Source organism: Salvelinus fontinalis, chromosome 22 (assembly GCF_029448725.1).
Source record: "Salvelinus fontinalis isolate EN_2023a chromosome 22, ASM2944872v1, whole genome shotgun sequence".
Lineage (NCBI taxonomy): Eukaryota > Metazoa > Chordata > Actinopteri > Salmoniformes > Salmonidae > Salvelinus > Salvelinus fontinalis.
In genome coordinates this window covers 15,811,516-15,824,270 of record NC_074686.1, presented here as the reverse complement: position 1 = coordinate 15,824,270, position 12,755 = coordinate 15,811,516, and the positions used below count along the sequence as shown (strand labels likewise).

The 12,755-nt window shown below is 45.0% G+C and overlaps 1 protein-coding gene across 3 annotated transcripts in view; it reads right to left on the bottom strand.

Moving 5' to 3' along the window:
• ripor2 (RHO family interacting cell polarization regulator 2) overlaps positions 1-12,755 on the bottom strand; it is a 140,961-nt gene that overhangs the window by 84,403 nt on the left and 43,803 nt on the right. The gene's annotated exons all lie outside the window — the stretch shown is intronic.

Genomic DNA, 12,755 nt, shown 5'->3' with positions numbered 1-12,755 from the left:
TTTCACGTCCCCTAACGACCCCTAACGATAGGCTATGAAAACTGATCCAGATTAGCAAAGGGGTAGCAGACTATTTGAAGGCTAGGCTACATGGGCCCTACTTAGGTGTGGAGAGTGGTGGATTTTAATGACAAAAGTTTTTTTCTTCTGTATGGATGAAAAATAATATGAATATAATCGATGAAGCCATTACATTGCCACAGATATTAACTTTACTTTGAACATCAATCCTCCTCAAGGACAACAAATATTATTTTCAGAACAGAACTGAAGATCAGGGGCATGTCCAATTGGCCCCACTCAAATGAATTTGCCTCAAGACTGGTTACAGAAATTGCATTAGGCAGACAGCAAACAACAAACACATTAAATGGAACCAGGGACAGGACAAACAAGTTCATCCCTATACCTTAACTGCAGTTAGGCCTAATGAACTGCAGACACACTGCAGCATGACACAGGCGTGTCATGGCCTAGAAAATAGATTTCCACTTCAACTAACTGGCCCTTACTATGATGACAGGCCAGATATGGTCGTCGTAATCCAGCGCTGCCAACTTGATTGGTTCCAGTACCAAGGGCGAGGTATGGGCAGAAAACTGACTGTCTGATCAGATCAATCCGTCTCAATTTAATACAGAGGAAGGAAGGAATTTCGGTGGATATCACACTGCATTGTGTATTTTATGTCCTTTATGTACCATGATCATGATACCAATTAAAGTTAAAACGTGATTTAGAGGATAAGCAACTTTTATTTGAGCATAAATGAATTGTGCCAACTGCCATTGTCCTGGCACAGCACAGCAGTATTCTAAATGTTTTTATTTTCCCGAGTGACGCAGCGGTCTAAGACACTGCATCTCAGTGCTAGAGGTGTCACTACAGACCCTGGTTTGATCCCGGGCTGTATCACAACCAGTCGTGAGGTTTAAAAAAAAAAGCTATGTTCGGTGTGATAAGGGGGTAAAATGAGGGGGTAGAAGGCTAACACACACACACAACACACACACACAACCATCTCTCTCTCCTCTCAGTATTCAGACAGACAAACTCAGTAATCCTTCCTGATTTACAATCAAAACCACACGCACAGACACACACAGTTGGTATCTTCCCTTTGACATCACTCAAGAACATCTGCTGTTTGGGTTCCTGAAACTAAAATCAAATCCAGCAAAATCCTGAAAAACATACCTACTGTATAAGTATTGTCACTGCTGGGAGGTGAATACTGTTCAGAGGATATGAAAAACATACCTACTGTATAAGTATTGTCACTGCTGGGAGGTGAATACTGTTCAGAGGATATGAAAAACATACCTACTGTATAAGTATTGTCACTGCTGGGAGGTGAATACTGTTCAGAGGATATGAAAAACATACCTACTGTATAAGTATTGTCACTGCTGGGAGGTGAATACTGTTCAGAGGATATGAAAAACATACCTACTGTATAAGTATTGTCACTGCTGGGAGGTGAATACTGTTCAGAGGATATGAAAAACATACCTACTGTATAAGTATTGTCACTGCTGGGAGGTGAATACTGTTCAGAGGATATGAAAAACATACCTACTTTATAAGTATTGTCACTGCTGGGAGGTGAATACTGTTCAGAGGATATGAAAAACATACCTACTGTATAAGTATTGTCACTGCTGGGAGGTGAATACTGTTCAGAGGATATGAAAAACATACCTATAGACGGGTTAGCTGAGAACGTCACGAAAACTGTGCACTCGCTTCAAAGGGACAGAAGGCCATGTATTGGTATGGTTCTGGATGGCTAGATTACTAGCAACAATGACAAGAAACTGCCATGGGAAATCATAAGAGGCTCGTTTTAGCTCGTTTCATCTTGTTCTTGATACCATGTCTTGTTTTGAGGTGTTTTGACTGGTGTCACGTCTATGCTAATATGGCAAACAATTTTAGCTAGCTAGCTAACCAACAACTGTGACGATGTATTTGAGAGACAAGTGCTCATTGTGCAACTTGATTTATGTTTTCAATCAAAATTGGAGACTAAATATAGTTAACGTGTTATCAATCTAAGCCAACACAGTCTGTTTTTCCCTGTAGTTGCGCACTGCGCACGTGTCGGTTTTCCTGCTGAACAACCAACCCATCTATTAGTATTGTCACTGCTAGGCGGTGAATACTGTTCAGAGGTTGAGGTGATGTAAATCTGTCATCCCACTGTTCTGTCTATATGAACACTGTATTCTGTAAACCTCTGTGGTTTCTCACTCAGGCAGGCAGTGTGTTTCCACCTGCGGCTACAGAGCATATACCCCCTCCATAGTAGCATTCTCTCCTCTCTCCTCCTCTCCTCTCAGCTGGCTTATAGTTCATCCTGTAATTGCGGCTAGCTGTCATCAACAGCCCCCGACCAGCAGCTATATTTACTGGAGAGCCAACAAACAGACCCAGCAGCCTGGTAGAATCACTTAAAGGAGCCGCTCAGATTAGGAACCAGAGCCATGGGTAGAAGGATTAGAGCCAGGACTGGTCCCAGATCAGTCTGTGTAGTAGACCAAAAGGAGTGTTGAGAGGTAGCATCATTTCTCTGGTATGCTATTAGGCTAGTGTCAGGATATTGGGCGATGCAAGTCGGTCAAAAGAGACTGTTAGGTGAAGTGAGCTGCTGTCTGGCAGTAGGGGAATGAGCTCTGGCCACCCTCCTCCCAATAATTTTTACTAACCTCCTCCCGGTTTCCACTCCCCTCCAGGCCTAGCTTTCCATTTGGTAGTGATGAGGCAGAGGATCCTCCTTTTCTTGACGTAACGTGGCATTTAACTAGCAGCCTCCTCTTCCTCGCTGGTTAGGCTAATTCACACAGCAGAAGGTAATGTTACGCGGAACCACCTCTCTAAGACATCTCAGCCGACACCCCTCACACACACACACCCCTATCCCACTCCCTTGCAACCTCAGCACTTGTGAACACTTACATGGGGAGACCCACTCGGACATACCACGTGACGGGGGGCAGGGTTAGAGAAGGGTGACACATGAGAGTGGAAGTGGGACAGGGAGGGAGGGATCAGTGGGACAGGGAGGGTTAGGGAGGGAGGGATCAGTGAGACAGGGAGGGTTAGGGAGGGAGGGATCAGTGAGACAGGGAGGGTTAGGGAGGGAGGGATCAGTGAGACAGGGAGGGTTAGCGAGGGAGGGATCAGTGAGACAGGGAGGGTTAGGGAGGGAGGGATCAGTGAGACAGGGAGGGTTAGGGAGGGAGGGATCAGTGAGACAGGGAGAGTTAGGGAGGGAGGGATCAGTGAGACAGGGAGGGTTAGGGAGGGAGGGATCAGTGGGACAGGGAGGGAGGGATCAGTGAGAGGTTGGGTTAGGGAGGGAGGGATCAGTGAGACAGGGAGGGTTAGGGAGGGAGGGATCAGTGAGACAGGGAGGGTTAGGGAGGGAGGGATCAGTGGGACAGGGAGGGTTAGGGAGGGAGGGATCAGTGAGACAGGGAGGGTTAGGGAGGGAGGGATCAGTGAGACAGGGATGGATCAGTGGGACAGGGATTAGGGAGGGATCAGTGAGACAGTGAGGGTTAGGGAGGGAGGGATCAGTGAGACAGGGAGGGTTAGGGAGGGAGGGATCAGTGGGACAGGGAGGGTAAGGGAGGGAGGGATCAGTGGGACGGGGAGGGTTAGGGAGGGAGGGATCAGTGGGACAGGGAGGGTAAGGGAGGGAGGGATCAGTGAGACAGGGAGGGTTAGGGAGGGAGGGATCAGTGGGACAGGGAGGGTAAGGGAGGGAGGGATCAGTGGGACGGGGAGGGTTAGGGAGGGAGGGATCAGTGGGACAGGGATTAGGGAGGGATTAGGGAGTGAGGGATCAGTGAGACAGGGATTAGGGAGGGTAAGGGAGGGAGGGATCAGTGGGACAGGGATTAGGGAGGGATTAGGGAGGGAGGGATCAGTGAGACAGGGATTAGGGAGGGATTAGGGAGGGAGGGATCAGTGGGACAGGGATTAGGGAGGGTAAGGGAGGGAGGGATCAGTGAGACAGGGAGGGTAAGGAAGGGAGGGATCAGTGGGACGGGGAGGGTTAGGGAGGGTAAGGGAGGGAGGGATCAGTGGGACAGGGATTAGGGAGGGATTAGGGAGGGAGGGATCAGTGAGACAGGGATTAGGGAGGGAGGGATCAGTGAGACAGGGATCAAATGTACAGGGAGGGAGGGATCAGTGAGACAGGGAGTGTTAGGGGGGAGGGCTCTGTGAAATATGCAGATTGCTGTTGAGTCTATGGTTACATTTACACCCTACTAGACACCATAGTAATGGAGGCCATGTACAGCAATGTCTCAGGGCTATTTTACCACCCTGGAAATTGCCTGGTTCATTGTAAGTACGAGGGAATACCTTGAGTTCTTTACACTGAACCACTTCTACTGTGCAGAGTGAAGTGTGTAGGCCAATGTGGATAGTGGGGGGTCTAGCCCTTGCGGCCTTTAAAATTACTTTGAGACTTCACGCAACCATATGGCTGTTCTGTGTATGTTTTCTTTTTGGGTGGGTAGCAGTGAGACAGACACTGCTGTTCAGCCTCAGTCAAATGTGGGCAGATTATAGGGCTGTCAAGCCCTGTAGCACAGTTCCTTTGGTGGTAAAGACAGGGCTTTGACTGATGCCGCTAGGCCTACGTCCAGCCCCCAAGCAGCAGCTTTACTGTGGGCTGGTAGGAAAGGAACCTGTTGGCTCCAGGTGTTCCTCTATGACACACAACCCACCAGCCCTAAGCTACCTACAAGGCCAGAACCATATACATGGGATCCACCCATCACAGAATGTTCTACCCATCACAAATGATATTTCTATGGTCATCTCTCTCCCTCCCCCCCAGACTGTGCAGAGAGAGAGAAAAGAGACGGGGGCATCTCACTGGCTGCAAGCTTGTGACATACTGTAGTTCCATAGAAAACCCATTCAATGTTTTATTTGAACTGTACTGACTATGTCATAACAACGTGACTTGTTGTGTCAGTGAAACATCTCTCACTAGCGTGTGACTTACAGCTCCATAGAAAATAAAACATTCTACTCCCCGTTTTTTCCCCATTCCATTTTTTTATTTTCTCTCTGTCCTGCTTCTGTAGAAAGACAAACAAAGACTTGTGTTTGTGGAAGAAAGCCTTGTGGAAGCTTGTTTAGGCTAAACTAGGTCAATGGATGCAACTTTCATCAAGAGAGAGAGGAAAACGCATAGTAATATGCGAGCTAGGCTGCCACTGTAGCGTGAACACAAGGCAATGTTTCCCATTCCCCTGCTCCCATACACAGTACAGACAGAGAGACAGAGACAGAGACAGAGACAGAGAGAGAGTGTGTGTTCTCTGGGCCTGGAGTGGTGTGTCATGAGCTGGCTTGACCTAGGACTGACTAAATATACCCTCTTCCCCTCTCCAACTCCTCCCATCCTCCTCCCTGTCTTCCTACCGTCCTCCTCTCCTCCTCCCCTCTCATCTTCCTCCTCTTCTCCTCCTCCTTCTGCTCTTCCCCTCTCCTCTTCTTCTCAATCCCTCTCCCTTCCTCTTCTCCTCCTCCCCTTCCTCTTCTCCTCCTCCTCTTCCCTCCTTCTCTCTTCCTCCCATCCCTCTCTTCTTTCCCCTCTCCCTCATCCCTTTCTCTTCCTCCACTTGTCTTCCCTTCCTCCTCTCCCCCTTCTCCAACCACCACAGGGCTTATAAGGCCTGACCTCTGTCTGTTTGTAAACACACACCTTCAAACACACACTCACTCTCCAAAAATGTAAGGACAAACATACCATGCAACAAAGCACACATTCCTCACAATGTTCTAAATCATGTCCATGGGACTGAGAGTACAGCGTGGTAGCGTAAGAGGCAGCGTGGTATGGAATCTTCTTTTTACCACAAAGTACAAGCCACTCAGTAAACATTAGTGTCTTGTGCCATTGTTCCTCAGTATTGGGATACTGGTACTAGTTGTGCCAGACAGTGCCACACAAAGAACCCTAATTGTTCCTCTCAGTTGTCAGATGCCCAAAACATCAGCGCTCTCTGATTCATTTCCAGGGCAAACTAAACCATGCCACTCGGAGGCACAATGTGATGATTGAACGCATTGTGTTGAGACACTGGCAGACTTCATAATGTTGAGACCCCGCTTCAGATCCAGAGACTTCATAATGTTGAGACCCCGCTTCAGATCCAGAGACTTCATAATGTTGAGACCCCGCTTCAGATCCAGAGACTTCATAATGTTGAGACCCCGCTTCAGATCCAGAGACTTCATAATGTTGAGACCCCGCTTCAGATCCAGAGACTTCATAATGTTGAGACCCCGCTTCAGATCCAGAGACTTCATAATGTTGAGACCCCGCTTCAGATCCAGAGAATTCATAATGTTGAGACCCCGCTTCAGATCCAGAGACTTCATAATGTTGAGACCATGAGTCCGTGGAGAGGAATCATTTATCCTTTGCTCCCTCCTCCTTCCCCTCGTCAATCATTACAGAGAGAGAGAGGTAGGAAGGGAGGGAGGGTGTGTATGTGCATACATGTGCGTGTGTGTATGCGGGGTGTGTGTGTGTTTCCTGTGTAATACAGTACTACCTCAGTGGGCTCAGCAAGGCCCCTGTCAGGATACAGTTTCCTGGGTAGCAGTAACACAAGGCAATAAGACATGTCTAGACAAGGAGAGGCACAGAGAATAAACGGATTTGTGAAACTCAAACCTGCTTCTTGCGTCGCTGACCCTGCCTGAGTCGCTGCATATCACAAGTTCTAGCACGCACGCACACACGCACATGCACAACTTACAGGCTCTTGTTGGCTACAGTAGTTCACACACTGAGATACCTTGTGATTCACAGTGATATATTTGTCCTCTGTTTAACCCTGCAGGCTGTTGCAAGAAAGATGCTGTGTGTACTGTAGTGGGCCATTTTCTACAGGTGACAACATGTTGGTTCCACCGGGCAGCTGTGTCACGTCGAGTAGTGTTTCACAGATGTACCGCAGCAGGGGTTGAGTTCATTGAACTTCATTCTAGCAATGCCCTCTGGCAAATGTAGAGGCTGGTCTTAGGGCACAGGTGAACAAGGCAAATCAAAGCTTGCCTTAACTGTAAAGGGTACACTGGACTACACCTGTTTTGTATGGAAGGTGTGATATAAATAGAAATTGATTTGAACTATGTGGAGCTGTGCAGCTCAAGTATCATTGTGGCAGCAATAGCCCGCAACAGAGGATCTACACCCTGCATGCACCACTCTGCCTGATCAAGGAAGCGATGACCGTGGAAACGAGGACTGTGGAAGCAAGGGCCGCGAAAACGAGGCCCGTGAAAGTGAGGACCGTGAAAGTGAGGACCGCGGAAGTGAGGACCATGGAAGCACAACGAGGCATCTGATTCGAGGAGAGACGACTAGACCAGGTAGTGAAACAGTACTACAGGACCCAGATACACTACTACTGTATAGGCCGACAAGGCTTTCATAAACTTCACTCCTCTCACTGAAGTGGTACCTTTCTTTGGGTTTTCTGCCCCTCTTGACCTAGTTTCCCAAACACTGATTTATTTCAACTCTCCTTCCCTGCTAACACTAGCTCTTCATCTCGGTCCACCTCGTACTCCTTCTCAGTTACATCATTTCCGGTCAGAACTCACAACCATGGCTCTTTGGGACGTACAGGCTCAACACTTTCCTCAGTCTCCTCACAAGCAGCTAGTCCTTTGAATAACTTATGAAGCTCACTCAAAGAAAGAGTCAAAGGCATCCATTGTGTGTTATTTTAGTCACAATTGCGCTGATGCCCTTTTTTCTGTTTTCTTTTACAGTGCCTTCAGAAAGTATTCATACTCCTTGATTAGTCCACATTTTCTTGTGTTACAACCTGAATTCAAATTTTTTCAATTTTTTGCTAGACTTTCTTCTCAACCATCTACACACAATACCCCATAATGACAGTGAAAACAAGTTTTTATAAATGTTTGCACATTTATTGAAAATTAAATATATAAATATCTAATTTACATACGGTAAGTAATCACACCCCTGAGTCAATACTTTGTAGAAGCATATTTAGCAGCGATTACAGCTTTGTAATGCCTTGGTTTTGTCTGTATCAGCTTTGCAGATCTAGATTTGGGGATTTTCTCCCATTCCTCCGAGCAGATTTTCTCAAAAGCTGTTAAGTTAGATTGGGAGGGGCCACCATCAGCAATCTTCAAGTCCTTCCACAGATTTTCAATGAGATTCAAGTCTGGACTTTGTCAGGGCCACTGGAATGACTTCAGAACCAGAATGTGAAAGTCCTTGAGTGTTGCTTTGGCTGTATGCTTGGGGTCATTGCCATATTGGAACGTCAATCTTCACCCCAGTCTAAGGTCATTTGCACTCTGAAGCAGGTTCTCGTCAAGGATTTACATGTATTTGGCACCATTCCTTGTTCCCTCTATCCTTACTAATCTCCCAGTCCCTGCCACAGAAAAGCATCCAAATAGCATTATGCTGCCACCACCATGTTTCACGGTAGAGATGATGTTAGGCAGGTGATGAGCTGTGCCTGGTTTTCTCCAGACATATCGCTTTACATTCAGGCCAAAGAGTTCAGTTTCTGTCTCATCAGACCACAGAATCTTTTGCCTTATGCTCCCAGAGTCTTTCACATGCCTTTTTGCAAACTCCTGGCGTGCTGTCATGTGCCTTTTTCTCAGGAGTGGCTTCCATCTGGACCACTCTCCCATAAAGCCCAGATTGGTGAAGTGCTGTAGAGACTGTTGCCCTTCTGGTAGGTTTTCCCATCTCAGTTCTGTCAGTGTTGTCATTGGGTTCTTGGTCACCCCCCTGACCAAGGACCTTCTTGCCCGGTTGCTCAGTTTGGTCGGAAGGCCAGCTCTAGGCAGAGTCTGGGTAGTTCCATTTTTATTTCAATTTGCCAATGATGGAGACCACTGTGCTCTTGGAAACTATTAACACTAGAAATAGTTTTTTACTCTTCCCCAGATATATGCCTCCTCACAATTCTATCTCGGAGATCTACAAACAGTTCCTTGGACTTCATGGTATAGTTTCTGTTCTGACATGCACTGTCAACTGTGGGACTTTACAATTTAATCTGTATTTGTATTTATTATGGATCCCCATTAGCTGCTGCCAAGACCCTCAGACCCCTACTACCACATATTCACAACACAAAATCCATGTGTAAGTGTATAGAGTGCCTATGTTATCGTGTGTTTGTATGCATGTGCCTGTGCCTGTTTGTGTTGCTTCACAGTCCCCGCTGTTCCATAAGGTGTATTTGTATCTGTTTTTTAAATCTAATTGTACTGCTTGCATGAGTTACTTGATGTGGAATAGAGTTCCATGTAGTCATGGCTCTATGTAGTACTGTGTGCCTCCCATAGTCTGTTCTGAACTTGGGGACTGTGAAGAGACCTCTGGTGGTATATCTTGTGGGGTATAGGCAGAGTTGCAAAGAAAAGGACATATCTCAGACTGGCCAATAAAAATAAAAGATTAAGATGGGCAAAAGAACACAGACACTAGAAGGCCAGCATCCCGGAGTCACCTCTTCACTGTTGAAGTTGAGACTGGTGTTTTGGGGGTAATATTTAATGAAGCTGCCAGTTGAGGATTTGTGAGGCATCTGTTTATCAAACTAGACACTCTAATGTACTCGTCCTCTTGCTCAGTTGTGCACCGGGGCCTCCCACTCCTCTTTCTATTCTGGTTAGAGACAGTTTTCGCTGTTCTGTGAAGGGAGTAGTACACAGTGTTGTACGAGATCTTCAGTTTCTTGGCAATTTCTCGCATGGAATAGTCTTCATTTCTCAGAACAAGTATAGACTGATGAGTTTCAGCAGAAAATGATTTGTTTCTGGCCATTTCAAGCCTGTAATTGAACCCACAAATGCTGATGCTCCAGATACTCAACTAGTCTAAAAAATAAAAGCTATAAAACGGGCCTTCTTTAATCAGGACAACAGTTTTTAGCTGTGCTAACGTAATTGAAAAATGTTTTTTTAATGATCAATTAGCCATTTAAAATGATAAACTTGGATTAGCTAACACAATGTGCCATTTGAACACAGGAGTGATGGTTGCTGATAATGGGCCTCTGTACGCCTATGTACGTAGATATTCCATTAAAAAATCAGCAGTTTCCAGCTACAGTAGTCATTTACCACATTAACAATGTCTACACTGTATTTCTGATCAATTTGAAGTTATTTTAATGGACCAAAAATGTGCTTTTCTTTCAAAAACAAGGACATTTCTAAGTGACCCCAAACTTTTGAATGGTAATGTACGTTTTTCCAGCAACAGACTCTGATAGATAATGTCAAAAGCCGTACTGAAGTCTAACAAAATAGCCACAGGCGGACTCCAATCAAGTTGTAGCGACATCTCAAGGATGATCAAAGGAAATTGAATGCACCTGAGCTCAATTTGGAGTGTCATAGCAAAGAGGTGTGAATCAAGTCGGAAGTTTAAATCCACCTAAGCCAAATACATTTCAACTCAGTTTTCACAACTCCTGACATTTCATCCTAGTAAACATTCCCTGTCTTAGGTAAGTTAGGATCACCACTTTATTTTAAGGATGTGAAATGTCAGAATAATAGTAGAGAGAATTATTTATTTCAGCTTTTATTTATTTCATCACATTCCCAGTGTGTCAGAAGTTTACATACACTCAATTAGTATTTGGTAGATTTGCCTTTAAATTGTTTAATATGGGTCAAATGTTTCAGGTAGCCTTCCACAAGCTTCCCACAATAAGTTGGGTGAATTTTGGCCCATTCCTCCTGACAAAGCTGGTGTAATGAGTCAGGTTTGTAGGCCTCCTTGCTTGCACACACTTTTTCAGTTCTGCCCACACATTTTCTATAGGATTGAGGTCAGGGCTTTGTGATGGCCACTCCAATACCTTGACTTTTTTGTCCTTAAGCCATTTTGCCACAACTTTGGAAGTTTGCTTGGGGTCATTGTCCATTTGGAAGACCCCTTTTCGACCAAGCTTTAACTTCCTGACTGATGTCTTGAGATGTTGCTTCAATATACCCACATCATTTTCCTTCCACATGATGTCATCTATTTTGTGAAGTGCACCAGTCCCTCCTGCAACAAAACACCCCCACAACATGATGCTGCCACCCCCGTGCTTCACGGTTGGGATGGTGTTCTTCGCCTTGCAAGCCTCCCCCTTTTCCCTCCAAATATAACGATGGTCATTATGGCCAAAGAGTTCTATTTTTGTTTCATCAGACCAGAGGACATTTCTCCAAAAATATCAATCTTTGTCCCCATGTGCAGTTGCAAACCGTAGGCGATTTTGGGGTAGTGGCTTCTTCCTTACTGAGCGGCCTCTCAGGTTATGTCGATATAGGACTCGTTTTACTGTGGATAGAGATACTTTTGTACCTGTTTCCTCCAGCATCTTCACAAGGTCCTTTGCTGTTGTTCTGGGATTGATTTACACCTTTCGCACCAAAGTACGTTCATCTCTAGGAGACAGAACGCATCTCCTTCCTGAGCGGTATGACAGCTGCGTGGTCCCATGGTGTTTATACTTTATACTATACGTACTATTGTTTGTACATATGAATGTGGTACCTCCAGGCGTTTGGAAATTGCTCGCAAGGATGAACCAGACTTGTGGAGGTCTACAATTTCTTGGCTGATTTCTTTTGATTTTCCCGTGATGTCAAGCAAAGAGGCACTGAGTTTGAAGGTAGGCCTTGAAATACATCCACAGGTACACCTCCAATTGACTCAAATGATGTCAATTAGCCTATCAGAAGCTTCTAAAGCCATGACATAATTTTCTGGAATTTTCCAAGCTGTTTAAAGGCACATTCAACTTAATGTATGTAAACTTCTGACCCATTGTAATTGTCATACAGTGAATTATAAGTGAAATTATCTGTCTGTAAACAATTGTTGGAAAAATGACTTGTGTCATGCACAAAGTAGATGTCCTAACCGACTTGCCAAAACTATAGTTTGTGAACAAGAAATTTGTGGAGTGGTTTAAAAATGAGCTTTAATGACTCCAAATTTAAGTGTATGTAAACTTCCGACTTTAACTGTCAATGAGATATTTCTGTATATTATTTTCAATACATTTGCAAACATTTCTAGAACAGGTTTTAACTTTGTCATTGTGGGGTATTGTGTGTAGATGGGTGAGAAAATTGTTTTGAATTCAGACTGTAACACAACAAAATGTGGAATAAGTCAAGGGGTGTGAATACTTTCTGAAGGCACTTTACATAAGCCTTCCTCATGGTGATAGCTACCACTGATTAATTGGCCCCTTACCATACAGTTTTAAATCACACAGTTACACTCCCTAGGTGCGAACATGCACATACACACACACCATAGTCGCAGACCAACGGTCATGGACACACACACGCACATAGGAACACTAACACACACACAAACTGGACCCTATCCACACATTTCTTTTGATTGAATTAGGTTCAAATGAAAAGATAATAATAACAATAACAACAATTATGAGCCTTATAAAGAAGCCTACCCACCTTACAAAGTTAAGTTGAGCTGTATGGTAAGCTGTATTGTAAAATTAAGCTGTATTGTAAAGTTGAGCTGTGTTGTAAGCTGTATTGTAAAGTTAAGCTGTATTGTAAAGTTGAGCTGTGTTGTAAGCTGTATTGTAAAGTTGAGCTGTATTGTAAGCTGTATTGTAAAGTTGAGCTGTGTTGTAAGCTGTATTGTAAAGTTGAGCTGTGTTGTAAGC